This window comes from Gordionus sp. m RMFG-2023, chromosome 2 (assembly GCF_954871325.1).
Source record: "Gordionus sp. m RMFG-2023 chromosome 2, tfGorSpeb1-WG-v2, whole genome shotgun sequence".
Taxonomy (NCBI): Eukaryota; Metazoa; Nematomorpha; class Gordioida; order Chordodea; family Parachordodidae; genus Gordionus; species Gordionus sp. m RMFG-2023.
In genome coordinates, this window is record NC_088776.1 from 59389500 (window position 1) to 59404921 (window position 15422).

Sequence of the window (15422 nt, forward strand, 5' to 3'; positions counted from 1 at the left end):
GTTAGATGTGGATAGTTATTTTGATTTAGTGTCTGCATTTAGTGTATATATAAATTGGATAGGAATTTGTATGATACATTAGATGGTGTATAATATTTTTTTTTTCCAAATTATGAAATCTTTATATTTAATATATATATATTTTTTTTAAATTAAGGGAAAATATTTTTACAGATAAGGTCAGCCCGTGTTGAGGGGTATGCCTTGAGGTGAAAATATTGTTTAGTTTGCATACTGGGGAAAGTTTTTTTTTTGTAAATTTATGCTGCATAATACATTTTTTTAAAATCTTTTTAATAATTTTATAACACATCACATTTTACTATTTAATTATGAACATATTTTTAAAGAAAAGACTCAAATTATTTTATATTGTGAAGGTATATTAAAAATTCTTTACATATATACCATATAGCCCATTATATTATCAATTTTTGTTACTTTGCATTCTACATTTTTGTGAATTTGTGCTAATTGTGATGACAGAGTTAGGTAGAAATGGTATATTTTTCTTAGGATACTGAGTAATTCTAGATGGAAAATATTGTATTTTCTACATATTATATATTTGTTCCTTCATATATAATATTAAATGTATTTATATACGTATGTATTGTAATTTTATTTATAATCTTTGTTCGGCCAAGTTTCGCAATTATTTTTAATACCTAAAGATGGATTTTTATATTCATTTTAGGAAATATTTATAAAGATGTAGCTTTGTTTTTTTTCACATGATAGAATGAAAATTACATGTGTTGAAATTGCGTTTCACACATAGACAATGTTTTCACATTACATTATTATATGTAAAATCATTATTTCCTAATTACCATGAATCATACCCTAATAATGTATATTATAGCTAGTAGTTCCCAAATGTCTTAAAATGAATAAATTATTATGTTTTGCGGATATTACATTGTCCATATTAATGTTCCGTAGATTATAAATGCAGATACCCCCATGTACATTCATTATTGATAATGTCTGTTTTGGCGATTTTATATTGAAATGTACTGGAATTATTATATTATAAATCATTATAAGGGAAGTTGATTCGATAAATTCCCTGAATATCTTCAAGGCGTCCCAATACAATTATAATGGGCGAGTCGATACAATTCAAAGAGGTGATTCGATACAATTCAAAGGGACGATTCGATACAACACCACCACAAAGAGAGGGACGCTGGGCTTGTGAAGGGTGGGCGTGTTGTAGCTGTTGAAAAAAAAGAAGAAATAAATTTAATATAATACATCAAATGTCAGTTATTTTCTGACAAGGGAATTAAGTTTTCCTTGGGGGAAGGAGAGGAGATAGGGATCACGGGGTGTGTTTCATTGTTCGGAAAAACCCGTAGTTGGAGATTAAGAGATATTGGATTAGATGTCAGCTGTGGACCTTTGGATGTCAGCTGTGGACCTTTGAGAAATGAAGAATTGGATAATTATATTATGTTATATTTTTCTACATATTTTATGTTAGATTGTGTGGTTTTATTGGAAATAAAGATAATTATGTTAAATATGGATCGTCGTTAATGTCAATGGTATTTATTTAATATTATTAGAAAGAATTATTTTGGGTTGTTAAGTTATATAATAGTAAAGGGCATTTTTATTATATTTAAGGTAACTTGTAATAGGTATGTTATATTTTTATTCTCTATTATTATAATTTATTTTATAAAGAATATTATGACAATTGTATATATTTCCTCAGATGCACCCCAATATGAAATATTTTTTACCCCAGAAAAGAAAATTAAGAGTATAAGGTCCTTTGTAAATTTGTGCCTCAACTCAAATTATCCCTCAATTGTGGAACATGGGGCAATCTCCAAACTGTGCAGCCATTTTTAAGGAAAAAATGAGAAGGTATGATTAACCTTTATAATAAGATAGAACTCTTTTTATAACTCCGTGAAATTAATAGTATTCTTAAGAATGGGAAATTTGAAAAATCTTGTGGTAAATCCGAATTACAGAGATTTTTCAGATAGTTAATTTTAATTAAAAATTATAAATGTATATATATGATTTTATGTTATGGAACCTAGTGTTGTTAAACGGCTCGTTTTGAGACGATTTTCGAAACGGCCTCAATACTACATCCAGAAAAATATTACGCAAGCCTTAAGAAAGAAAGAAAGAAAGAAAGAAGATTTCGATAATATATGTCTAAAAACCTTTGTTTCTTCTATGAGCAAAATCTTCAGGCTTGCATAATATTTTCCTGGATGAAATATTGAGTTAGCCGTTTCTAAAAATTGGCTCAAAACAAGCCGTTTAACAACACTAATAGAACCTATTGTTCTTTCGATTTTAGGACATTTGGGATATCTCACTCCCACAATAACTATCATAATATTAGAACTTACTTTAACAAAATTTCAAGTTTTCTAAGCCACTTATTAATGCAATCCTGCAAGATATAGATTTTTTTTTCAGCTAACAAAACCTAAATTACCTCTTTTTTAAAAAAAAGAAGTATTATAGACAAAGAATTTCGAAATTAGAGGTAACTCCTTTAATTCTTCATGAGGCTCGAGCCCCTGCACGCTCCCCCCCCCAACAAGTGACGCTACTGATTGATACTAGATAAAATTATAGGTCAACGATGGTAGATTATTTCTAAGGTGTTAAGAGAAAATATCTTGACAAGAAAAAGCAAGACCTTGATTCCCTTTATAAAAAAAACAACGCATCTTACCGGATTATTTTGCGATAAAGATTTTATAAAAATATATGAGGATCTGCTTTATTTTTCAAAATAAGGATTATATTTTAATTTTTTTAATTCCCCCAATTAAAATTTCTATCTGTTTAAATATAATAAAAATCCTGCCATCCTCTGCGCCAGCTGAACGTGTGTTTAGCACGGCGAAAGATGCGTTAAAAGCACTTTCCTGTTTAACTGATCAAAATTTTGAAAATCAATTGTCGCTAAAAATAAATAAATAAAAGTTATTATAAAAATATTTTTCTCTTATAGTAATATATTATTTTTTGTAATAAATTAATTTACATTATATATATAGAAATTATCTTAAAAAGGATCTTATCTTAATATATTATTTTTATAATTTTTTTAATATTATAGGAAATTTTTGTACATATTATTTAATTCTTCGAGTAACGCGTTAATGTTTTAATATCCAGTAACGCGCGTTCCTTATATTAGACGCGACGCGTTTTTTTTTCGAGGTAACGTTTAAAGCGCTAATAAATATGGATTTTATTATATTTTATACAAACTTAATGAAAAATATTATTTTATATTATTTGTTCCAGACAGCTTATTTTTTAAGTACCATCTCTTGGTAACCAATTTCGTACATTGATAATAAGTCGTTTTTATTAAAATTCTTATAACCAATAAAGATATTTTCTAGCTATATATCGACTAAAGAGATGGACCGGATATCGGGCAAAGGCGGGCCAAAGGTTCCACCAAAAGGGGAGTATGGAGGGGCTATTAATCCCCCCCCCCTTAAGAGTATTAAATTTAATTAAAATCAACACATTATTTATGAGAGCACACCTTGTTTGTCATAAATGAATCCAAGAAAGAAAGGACATAATTAGTTTTAATATACCAATCAAATATGATTTTCTAAAGGTAACATTAAATTTTGATAAAGATTTCAAGGTTTTGATTATCATTATTTTGATTTAAGTATAAACATTTACATTTTATTTTGCGTATAAATTATAGACGGTAAATATTACTCTTCTTTTTTTTATATAAACATAAAAATACGATCCTATTATTTTTATATTTCCTTACCAATAGTTCTTAATTAATTCCGTTTATCGCGTAATTCATGAAATAAATTACCTAATTCCTTTCTATCTGGCCGTGAGAGGCTAAGTGTTACTGGAGGTCTATTTTATTTATTTGTTATAAACCTCGGTAGCCCGGCTGTCTTTTTTTTTAAAGCTATTTAGAGGAATTTATATATAGACGGTAAACAGCCTAATTACTATTTAGAAATAAGACGATACAGGATATGGCTTTGCGAGTAAATAACATTTGTTTCGTATATGATTGGCTAGCCTAAGATCTAGTGGGTAAATCATGAGGATTAAGATTGATTATACAACTGCCCGAGAGATTGCAGAAATGAATGCGTGAATTTTAAGGTAGGCCTCTTTTATTTATTTTTTTAGCTCCACCACACCATGATTTTATAATTTGCTCAATCAAATGTAGCAATTTAGACGAACTCGAATGAAATCAGATCAGATCATGATTGACATGACTATTTAAATTTAATATTATTTGTTTACATCAACAATATTCAGATATATATATTTATTTATATACTGTGGGCTGAATATTATATTGTTCCATATCCATTTTTTTATAATTAAAAAAATAATATATTTCTTTTATTTTTAGATAGGAGTTCACACCATAATAACGATATTTAGATTATTCTAAATTATTTTTTTAAGAATTATTGGTGATATGGAAGCAATGATGTATATACTAACTAGATTGGAGATTCGCTAATTTCCAGCGCCATTTTGCTCTTTTGATTTCGACTAATATTATATGTATGCAGATCAATCTCATTTAATTAACGTTCAAAACTATAAAATGGCGGTGCAGCTGACTCCTATGTATAGACACTTTTAAATGGATTTAATGATTGAATCGCCAAATTTAGTAGTATATATTAGATCTGCAAAAGTAGGTCCGGCCCGTGCCCGGCCTGAAAGGGCTTTTGGTGGGGTCGGGTCTAATATTTTTAAAGAAAATTAGGGCCGAGTCAGGCTGGGCCTTAGAAATTTTTATGTAAAATACAAATATGTGATTATATAGAAAGTAGACGCCGTATAACACATATATCGTTTAAATTGAGTAATTATAAAAATTAATTTCTATATTTAAATAAATTCGGAATTTCGAGTTCGGGCCGGGGAAAACTTTATAAAAAAAATTTTGGGCCGGGTCGGGCATGAAAAATTTGGCATGATGCAGATCGCTAGTAAATATCCTTCATTGAATGATATTTACAGTACTGAGGGAATGATATACCTAAAAAGTATATTTTGCAAAAAATGTGGATATAGAATACTATAATACTAAACCGACGACTTGTCATAACTGGGGATTACTAAATCTTTCGATTTTAAAATCATTTATACATGGGCTATTCTTAAATTTACAGGAAATCTGATCTGACTGGAGGTAACCGAAACCCCCCCCCCCTCCGCGGACCGAACGAGTTGTACAAAATACTTTTTTCGGGCCGGACAAAAGTTTAGACTTGCCCTCCGGTGAATGATTTAAAATGGCGATTAAGGCTCCTTATATATTCCGTTCCGCATCCCGTTACGACATATATTACAAATATATTAAAATGTAATTTTTCTTCTTCAAATTATTTCCAAAATAAGTTTGTTTTTTTTAAGGATTTGAACCTTAAACTTTATAAATAAAGAATTATTATTATATAAAAATTATCATTTATATTTTTAAAAATATAAAAGTTCAACATTTTTTATATGTATGTCAAATAATTCAAAAAAAAAATATAATGGTAAATATAATATAAAAAGCATATAATAATTTAATAATATTTGTTTCTATATCAGTTCAGGATTGAATTTGAAAACAAAAGCTATTTTATTTTTTTTAAATGTAATTTATGTAAAATGTAAATCTTTGGAGGCTAAAATGATCTGAACCTTATAATTAGTTCTGAAGCGAAAAATTTTGTATTACAAATGGTCCTTTAATAAAGTTTTGTGAGAGGTGATTCCCCCCCCCCATGTAATTTGGGATAGGAAATAGGATCATCGTTTCATCGAACGAGTTCTGAAAAAGAAGTCAACAGAAGAAGGTTAATTGTCGGGAAGGGCGTCCGATCGTAAATACTTTTCTCCCGTTACCTTCTATGAATAGTGCAGCGAGATGTCCATTGGAAGATGGGAGGGAGGGGAGGGGGATGTGATAAAGCTAGGCTTGACCATTGGCGGTGCGATGCCCAGGATCAGCGCGGTATTTTCGAACAGAGGCGGGTTACGAATCCTATCAGAAAACCGCGTCCCAATTGGGTTTCGGTTATCAAGTCAAAATTTCTGCCAGATAGTTTTAAAATAATTCCTAAAACTCAAACTTTCGGTTTCGAAGCCCTGGGCGATTTTGTGAATAAAAATTTAAATAAATCTTAACGGCTCGTTATAAATTCCATCTTAGAAAAATTGCTTCAAAATTTAAAACTAGTTCATTTTATAATGCCCAATTTCTAAAAAAAAAGAAGGGAGGGGGGGGTAAAAGTTCTGGTTCGGTTTTTTAAAATATTTGACGAGATTCGATGGAATTTTAAAATGAATCGGACATTTTCAACGAATATTATACACCGATTCATGAAAAAAAAATGGCTTTTCGTTTCCGGTCCCTGATCCAATTTCTAATTTTGCAATATATTTTACCGCGTGTAATTTTCTCATTGGTCCCTAAATGAAGACTTTTTCCGTAAAAAAAAAATTGTGCTTATTTATTAACGGAGATGAATGATTCGATTTCCCGCGAAAATTTCGTATAATTTGGTACCACAGACCCAGCACACACAATAAATTGGAGATCGTGAAATGAAATTCATCTTGGACACACTTACATTTGATAAACATTAAATATACCTAACTTCGGCGAAAAAATTCATGGCTACTAAGCGAGGAATGGGGGGTATTTGTATAAAAAAATATATATATATCGCAAGTCTTAAACTTGATTATGTAACTAGCGGTAAGCAGGGCCGTCATTAAATGCCCGCCCGGGGCAAAGGTGGGTTCGGCTCACGTTTAAAAATACCCCAATTTACTACAAAAAAATAATAAAATTGGCGAATTAAGTGGCAGTCTATGGAATATATTAAAAAAGGTAACATTATAAATCATCTGTAAAACATATGATTGGCGACCCATAAAATGAGCCTCCACCTCACCCGCTCCACCCCTAGGTCGGGTACGGGTCGAAAGTTTTCAATTTTTTTTTTCAAGCTTTTCCTCCATAAAAATAAAATTATTACGGAACCGGGTATACAAAAATTTACCATCACTCGATCATAAATTTTCATCGAACGGTTTCAAGATGGCCCTCACCGACCTCCATATTTGTACCAGATTCTTAGAAATCCGAGCCTTAAAAATACGTAACCGTAAATTTTGTATTTAATTTTTATTTATTTTTACTCCTTCGAAATTTGAAAACGGGATGGGGGCTTGGAATATGAACGATATTAATGATTACAAGAATAAGAATATCCGATAGGAATATTGAAATATAAATTCCCTTAAATCCGTCAAAGATGGCTGTGATATGATCTATTTTTTTCGGTAAAATTAATAACCATATAACAATGTTTTAGTAATAAATTTTGTTAAAAAATAAAGGCAAAATATACCCTTATTTATTTGTTTTGGATGGATTTTAAAAGAGAAAATTGAAGAAAAACCAGCCCGGCCAATCACGTATCGGGGATTTTACAACTATACTTTGTTATATATGATTAATGATTATAACTCTTTTTTTTCGACACATCACATCCTCTTAGGCGGCGTTAAGGCGAATATAACAAATATCGATTACCCTCCCTCTCACATCTTACACTTTTCGCGCCACGCATAATTCGAAGGAACTGTGTTATCACTGAAGGTAGGCCTGAGTGGTCTATTTAAATATAATCTCCTGTCATCTAACCATTCCAATTGGCTGTGATATGATTTATCGTATAATGAACACATATTCATCAACCATTTGGAACCATAGATGTCAGAATTAAATATGAGAGGCAAAACGGCAATCATAGGAATAATTCTAAAAAGTGCGGCATTCGTTATTGCCGTGAGGATAAATTTTCTCCTAGCAGAAAAAATCAAATTTAAAAGGTCACCCCAAAGTAAATACTGAAAGATAGAAAGATAACGTGAATGAATGACGAAATAAGCCAAGAAATTTGAATAACAGGCGATAAAAAAAAATTTATCAAATAAAATGTCTCCAATTTTCCTTGAATACTGCACATAACGAAAATAACATGAATTACTTGCGACAAAAAAAAATCTTTTGTGAATTATTACGTCATTTATAATTAATTTAAAAAAAAAATTATATTATTTAAAAAAAAAATATAAATAATAAAATAATTTTTATCAATAAAATTAAAAATAAAATATATTATCGATAAAAAAAAAAAAATAATATAATTTAAAGAATAAACAAAATTTTTTTTTAATCAATTTGAAATAATATACCACCGGTGGCATAAATCTCCTGTCTATAACCGTTCAAGAGCGCTTTATTCACATCCTGGAAATAAGTCAAAACCTTGAAAGCAATTTCTTTCACCTTCATTAAAAAAAAGAATATATATATATATATGCAATGTAGAGCAGTGACCTACATTTCGACCGGTTCGTTTATTTCATTTTCAAGCCGAAATACCGGACCGGATTTTTTAGCCGAGCTCGTTTAGATTTTCATTTTTTTTATTATCACAAAAATTCTGTCAGAAATGAAGGTTTCTAGGAAATGAGTTAAGAAAATCCTTATAATATACACTTATTTCTGGGCCACCCTTTTACGCCTTAATCCTAACATGTTCCAAAAGATCGATTCCTCATTCTGTCACTCAATAAAAAAAAAATTCTGGAAGGATTTTATAATTTATAAGAATTTTTTACCAGATTTTCCCTCCAAAATGAGGCATTTTTTTTTATCTCTTGTTTAAAAACGTAAAGGAAAAATAAAAGAAGAATAATTAATATCTTCTATAAACCAAAGATGTTCTTCATGCTAATTAAATTTTTTTTTGTTTTAAATACAAATACGATATTTCTGTTACCAATCAATTTTTTCTATATATATAATCAAATCAATAATTAAAAAAAAATATACAATAAGGGAAAATGTAGGGATGATGAGAGGTTAAAGAAGATATTTTTAAAAATATATAAATACATGTTTTATTTACAAAATGTGCGAAAACCTGTTTTAACTTAAAGTTTAATAATTTTTAATCAGCCGGTTGAAACCTGAGTCTTAACGCCCCCCCCCCACCACCATCGCCAATGTTCGCGGAAGTTAAGGCAGACATTAAAAATTTATTTTGTAACATAAAAAATAAAAATGATGATTAATTATGTAAGTAAACGTATAAATTTAATAATGCAATGCAGATGTCATTGAACGCATATTTATTTTAAATTTTTCTAACAATTTTACAATTTTATTATACAATATAATATTGATATTTACATTATTAGATAATACTTTAAAAAATGTAAAAATAATTAATTATATTATATAGTCATGTTATGAATGATATGTATTATATTTTTCTTCTCATCCTAAATCATCATCATCATCATCATAAAATCATAAAGATAAAATGTTTTTTTTAAAAAATATTATAATTACATTATCCAGGAAATTAGCTTGATAAATTATTATTATCTAATATTTATATTATATTGTATTAATTATTATCTATATAAGTATTGTAAAGCTATAATGTATTTTTTTATAATATATGTGATTGTTACTTGTAATAATATTTATGTAAGGTAAAGTGAAAAGAAAAAAATGGCGCCAATCCCTAATTAAGGAAAAGATGGGAGACGGTAGGTATATCAGAGATCCGCAGGCCCAACCCGGGTACTTTGGCCGAACCGTATTTTAATAATTTTAAAATATATCCGAGTCAGGCCTAAAAACCTAGAACTCGGGCCGGACCGCGTAAATCGTACCTCTTGCAGGTCTGTCAAAAATATATACTACACGTCTATAACTTATTTTTATACCAATTACAAATATTATTTTATTTTTTTTAAATTAGAATTCTGTAGAATCCAACCACGTGACGGATTTAAATCTCGAGTCAATTCATTTTTTTTAAAAAAATATTTTTTGGTTCGAACCGATTCGGGATTGGATGGTATTCTTTGGGCTAGAGCTTCCAGTGCCGAATCGGGTTCGTTTTTTAGGCGTTTTTAATAAAAGTATCTAAACGCCTTCGTCCTTGTCTGATATATGTACATATAATACATAGCTATGTCCCCTAAGAGAATCGAATAATTTGGTATTCGTTTTGTAAGAATCGAATAACGAATTAATCGTTTTGTACGAATCGAATAACGAATCACGTTTTATTCGTAACACGAATAATTTAGATACATTTTAGAAAATTTATTTAAAAACAAGAATTAATATTTTTTGGTATTAATTGCATAATTTAATTAATATTAATAAGTAAGGACACTTATTGTAATAAAGAAAATTATTTTATATTTTTTTCAAAAAAAGGTAGAAGAAGAAGCCAGAAGAAGCCATTCTTTTTCAGGAATAAATTTACCCTAATTGTCCTTTTTGTCTCCTTCCACGCCAATTAAAATGGACGCTCATAAAAAATGCGGAGACCGACCCGAAAAATCATATTTATTCGAGTCCAAGAAAATGTTTATCCGAGTTCGACCGAACCAAATTTGATCAAACACGCGAGGCTCCATCTTCAAAAATTTAGGCTAGAAGTGTTGAACTCGCATGCAAGAACGACCATTACGACATTTAGCCCTAAAAATATTATATAAAATTAACATTTGTCATTTTTTTCCCCCATAATTTTCTTTTCTGGGGTCAAATTTCGCCCTAAATCCGAATTTGAACTCGAATCGGTAGGGTCGGGTCAGGTCGGCTTGAAGATCGAAAATTTAACATTATGGAATATATAGTTCTCCGTAGCTATTATAGTATTACGATGATACAAATGTTGAGATTTATATATTAGATTTTATTTAATTTAATCGGGGGAGTTCGTTCGCGCGAGTTTATTATTTAATTGTACTTTAATAGAGGATGATTATGTGACCCCATTTTTATAATCCTTTTTATAAATTCATTTATTGTTATTTATGATATTATAATTTTGATTCTTCCCCCCCCCCTAAATCAATATAAAAGCATAATCTTTAATAAATAAATAATATTCAAAATAATCCACATACACCCCCCCCCCCTTCTATTAAGGGAAATAACCTAAATCTAAAATTGAAAAATGGGGAAATGAGAAGTGAAAATAAATTATTCTCCAATCAGAATGGTTTTAGCTCAAAACGGGACCAATAGTATCCGCCAATCAGGCAACAGTGCGGGGTGGTTGCGTTATAATTTAATTATTTATTATTAGGATTCGTATTATTCCAAACATCGTTAAAAAAAATCGATATTCCTTTATATTTATTTATTTAAAAAAACGATAATGTTAACGTATATTAATTAACTCATGAATAAATAAAATTAAGAGAAAGAAAAGAAATTAATTAGATTTTTATTTATTTTTTTTGAGGAAATATACATATACAAATCAAATACAAACAGTGTAACGAAATAATGACATTATGACACTAATCTAATAATCAATTACTCCATTTTTATGTAACGATTTAGCATGAATGAGATTGGAGAATGGGAAGAGGGTGAGTCATATCTGCCTAAAACAAATAAAAATGAGTGATTTTTTTTTAATACACCTATTACTCAATTTATTTTTGAGTGGAGATAATGTTCTTCTACTATTGGTTAGTAATTCGTAATACCTAAAATGGACGAACGGAACACAAACAATTTTTTTTAAAAGGACCAATCAAAATGGCTATCTTTTAGGCCGTGTTGTGTCCAAGATAAATTTCTATAAAAATTTTTACAAAATTTAACATATGATTTCATCTAAAAAAAAGGTTCTGGGGAATAGCTTTACTAAAATGGTTCAAGATGATCATAAATTTTTTATCTTTGGATCTTGCGTTGGGTTCTTTGGTATACCATTGCGCGTGTAAGATTTTTTTTTGTAAAACATTTCCATATATTTATAACAACTTTCTTTAAAAAATTGTTTGAATAGCTGTATAATCATTGTAAAAAAAAAATAACCTAATTGAAAAAATTAATAATTACAGCGAATTTAAACAATTTTTTGGTTACAAATAATGTGGAAATGTTATTACAAGAAAACAAATCACGTTGATACCGCAATATATTTCTTTTCTATGTGAGGTTAGAAACATATAATAATAGGTAATAAAAATCTCTAAATGACCAAATACAGTTAAATATATATACACCAATACCAACCAATGACACATAATAATACCTAAACTGACGGAGCATACGTAGTAATGCATATGAAAGCGTCGTTGAAATGCAAATCAGCTGGACCCCCCCCCCATTTTGGTAACCCGTATAGTAATTATTCTCGTGTTAAAAACGACTATTAAATCGATAACTTGCTTCCTTATCATCTCGATGATCAAGCGATTCTTTAATAAAGTTTGCGTAAGACATGGAATTAAATTGGTTTGTGGTTTAAAATTTTTTTAATAATGATATGAGTAATAAAAAAATTGAGTCTCCAGCTGTTTTTCAATGATGCACACTTTTAATGAATGCATCGTCAGTCTAGGTATTATTATATGCCATTGATATACACCAACACCAGTATCGTGAGCAAGGTTCGGTCATTGAATATTACGGCTTTCATAATATTTATTTATATAGGGACTTTTAGTTATCTATATTAGATTTAACAGGATAAACTGGGCTGTGCATATGACAGTAAAGTCCTCGTAAAAAAATAGGAATGTTTAAATGAATACGAAATAAGACATTATATCAAGTCGATTTAATAAACGAATATCAACAAGGAACTATAGATCGTTCCTCAGAAAATATTTGCGCTAACCTTCAAATCGAGTTTCGCTAACAAATGGAATCTAGTTACTTTGTCAACCAAAAAATAATAATTATTATATTTTAATTTTCGTTTATAAACTCTCAATCTGCAGGGCAGTTGACTAGCTTAATTTTTTGCGGGTTATAGGGCGATCCGAAACCAGCCGGGTTTAATCTTCTCCCACCGCGATATTTAACTCATTCATTTAGCACGTTGGTCTACTACCGGTCCTGACAAGAACGCACGTGACCTAGCATAACAACAAAAGACAAAAAAAATCAGGACAATACTAGCCAAGACACTACGGAATTATAAGTAGGTTTATACGTTACTCTACGTATTCGCCAAAATATTCCTTCTCTTCTCATGATGAAATTCTACAGTATCGTGCTGATTTGATGGAAAACTTTTCCATTCTTTTTTAATTTTAAAATGTAATTGCAAATTAAATATATTAAACTTGCAAAATAATTGTTAGAGAATTTATAAATGTTTTATTTATACAATTTTCGCAAATTAAATACATTTTATTTTGTAATTATTTTTTTTTTCTGCGAAATTTAAATAATTATCAATCAAAAATAATATTCCTTTCCCCAATCCTAATTGGCAACGACATTCTTGCCAGTGGCAATTACGAAGGAAAGAAAGGGGGAGAGAGTCAGCCATTAGAGATCAGTAGGCTCCAATCCGACCCCATGATTTTAAAGGATTCTTCGGCCAGGCTCGTCAAAAAAATTGCCCAGGTTACCCCGTCCCCTATTTGTAGGGGGTGGGGGTAATTTGATCTTCAGACCCATAATTCATTCACACTTTCCATTTTTTTTAAAAAAAATTTCTTTCTTTCTTTCATTTATTTATTATTTTTTCTTCTTCTATAAATAATCAAATAAAATCAAAAAAATGTGAGTTAATACGCAACCTATATATTTTATTTTTTAAATTTTTAATTTTATTGATTGCATCATACGATTGATTCATCCCCATATTAAATAAACCACATTGCGAAGATGAAGAAAAAATATCGATATCGACCGTAATTTCTTCTTTTTTTTTTAAATCAATAAAATAAATTTTTTTTAAAAAAAAATGAATGAATGCTAAATAAATTGAATTATTTAAATGGGGGATGAGAGGGAGGTGGGGGGGTGTGGGTTAGTATGATAATTTTTTTAAAAAAAAAGAAAAATGGTGGATAACGAACAAAGACGAGATAATAACTGTGTAAACTGCGTTGTGTTTTTGAATGTTATAATATGTATTTGTGAATTGTGTATTATTTGATAAAAAATACAACGAATATAAATACAAAATCAATTATTTTTTTTTGCTTCTAGGACAGAGTTTGCGTTTTTTTATTGATGTTTATAAATTATTATCAATTTTGTAGCGATAACCATTTTTGAAATGACCGAAACGCAAAAAAAATAATAATATACGTAATATTATAAAGATAATGATCGAGCAAAATTGGTCTAGCCAAGGGGTTATGGTCATAATTTTAGACATAAGGTTTCGCTAGTCCCTATTAGAGTTGACCTAAATAATTCACATACAATTGGACAATATTTAACTATCAATTCCGTCAATTTTTTACCGGGGAATTTTCGGGGATATAGAAATAGATTCATTTTAAAAAAAAACTCCCGCTCAAATTGAACAAGTCAAGAAATGTATCTTACCACCACCCCCCCCCCCCCTAACTCCTCCTCCTCTTTTGTATTAGTTTAAATACGCGCGCGTAAATTTGATAAAGATGCATCTCATAAGTATGTTTTTTTTGATGTTTTTTATAATTCTTATAATAAATATATATAAAAAAAATATTTCTTTTATTGTATACATATAGAGAAATATTTATTAAAAAATAATTTTTTTTATAAAAGTGCGTTTACCTTTATACCTAATTTCTATATTTAAATAATAAATAAATAAATAATAAATATTTTATTTTATATTTATTTATTTTTATTATTTTTTTTTTAAATATGAACTTTTAAAAAAAAATTAAAAATCATATGATTTTTAAATTTTTTTCTTTTTTTTTTTAAAATGGCACAAATGATGTTCTCTAATAATTAAAAGAAATAAATAAATAAGAAAGTATGTTATGTGTGTTTGTTATATAAGAAAGAATAATAAAAGATCTAATTTTTTTTTTTGTGAAAAGTTTTATTTAAAATGTAGTCGACTAACTCAATATTTTATCCAGAAATAATATTACCCAAAGGCTGAAGAATTTGCTCAACGATGGCGCAACGGTTTGTGGAATTTATTAGCGAAATTGCGAGGCTTAGCATATTTTTCCTAGACTGACGATTCATTCATAATCAATAATGCATTCGAAAGCGTTTTTGAATGCAAATCAGCTGGACCCACCATTTTTGGTAACCCCCATATAGTAATTATTCTCGTGTTAAAATTAAAAACGACTATTTTGCTTCCTTATCACATCGATGATCAGGTAAATTCTTTAATAAAGTTTGCGTAAGACATAGGAATAAATTGGTCTCTAAAAAAATGATATGGGTAATCAAAATGGCGTCCCCAGCTGTTTTCATTGATGTACACTTTTAATGAATGAATCGTCAGTCTAGGTATTATTATATCGTCGGCCTATTGGAGCGCTCCACTTGCGCAAATGTTTAAAAGGAGAAAATCTACATTAAAGTTTAAAAT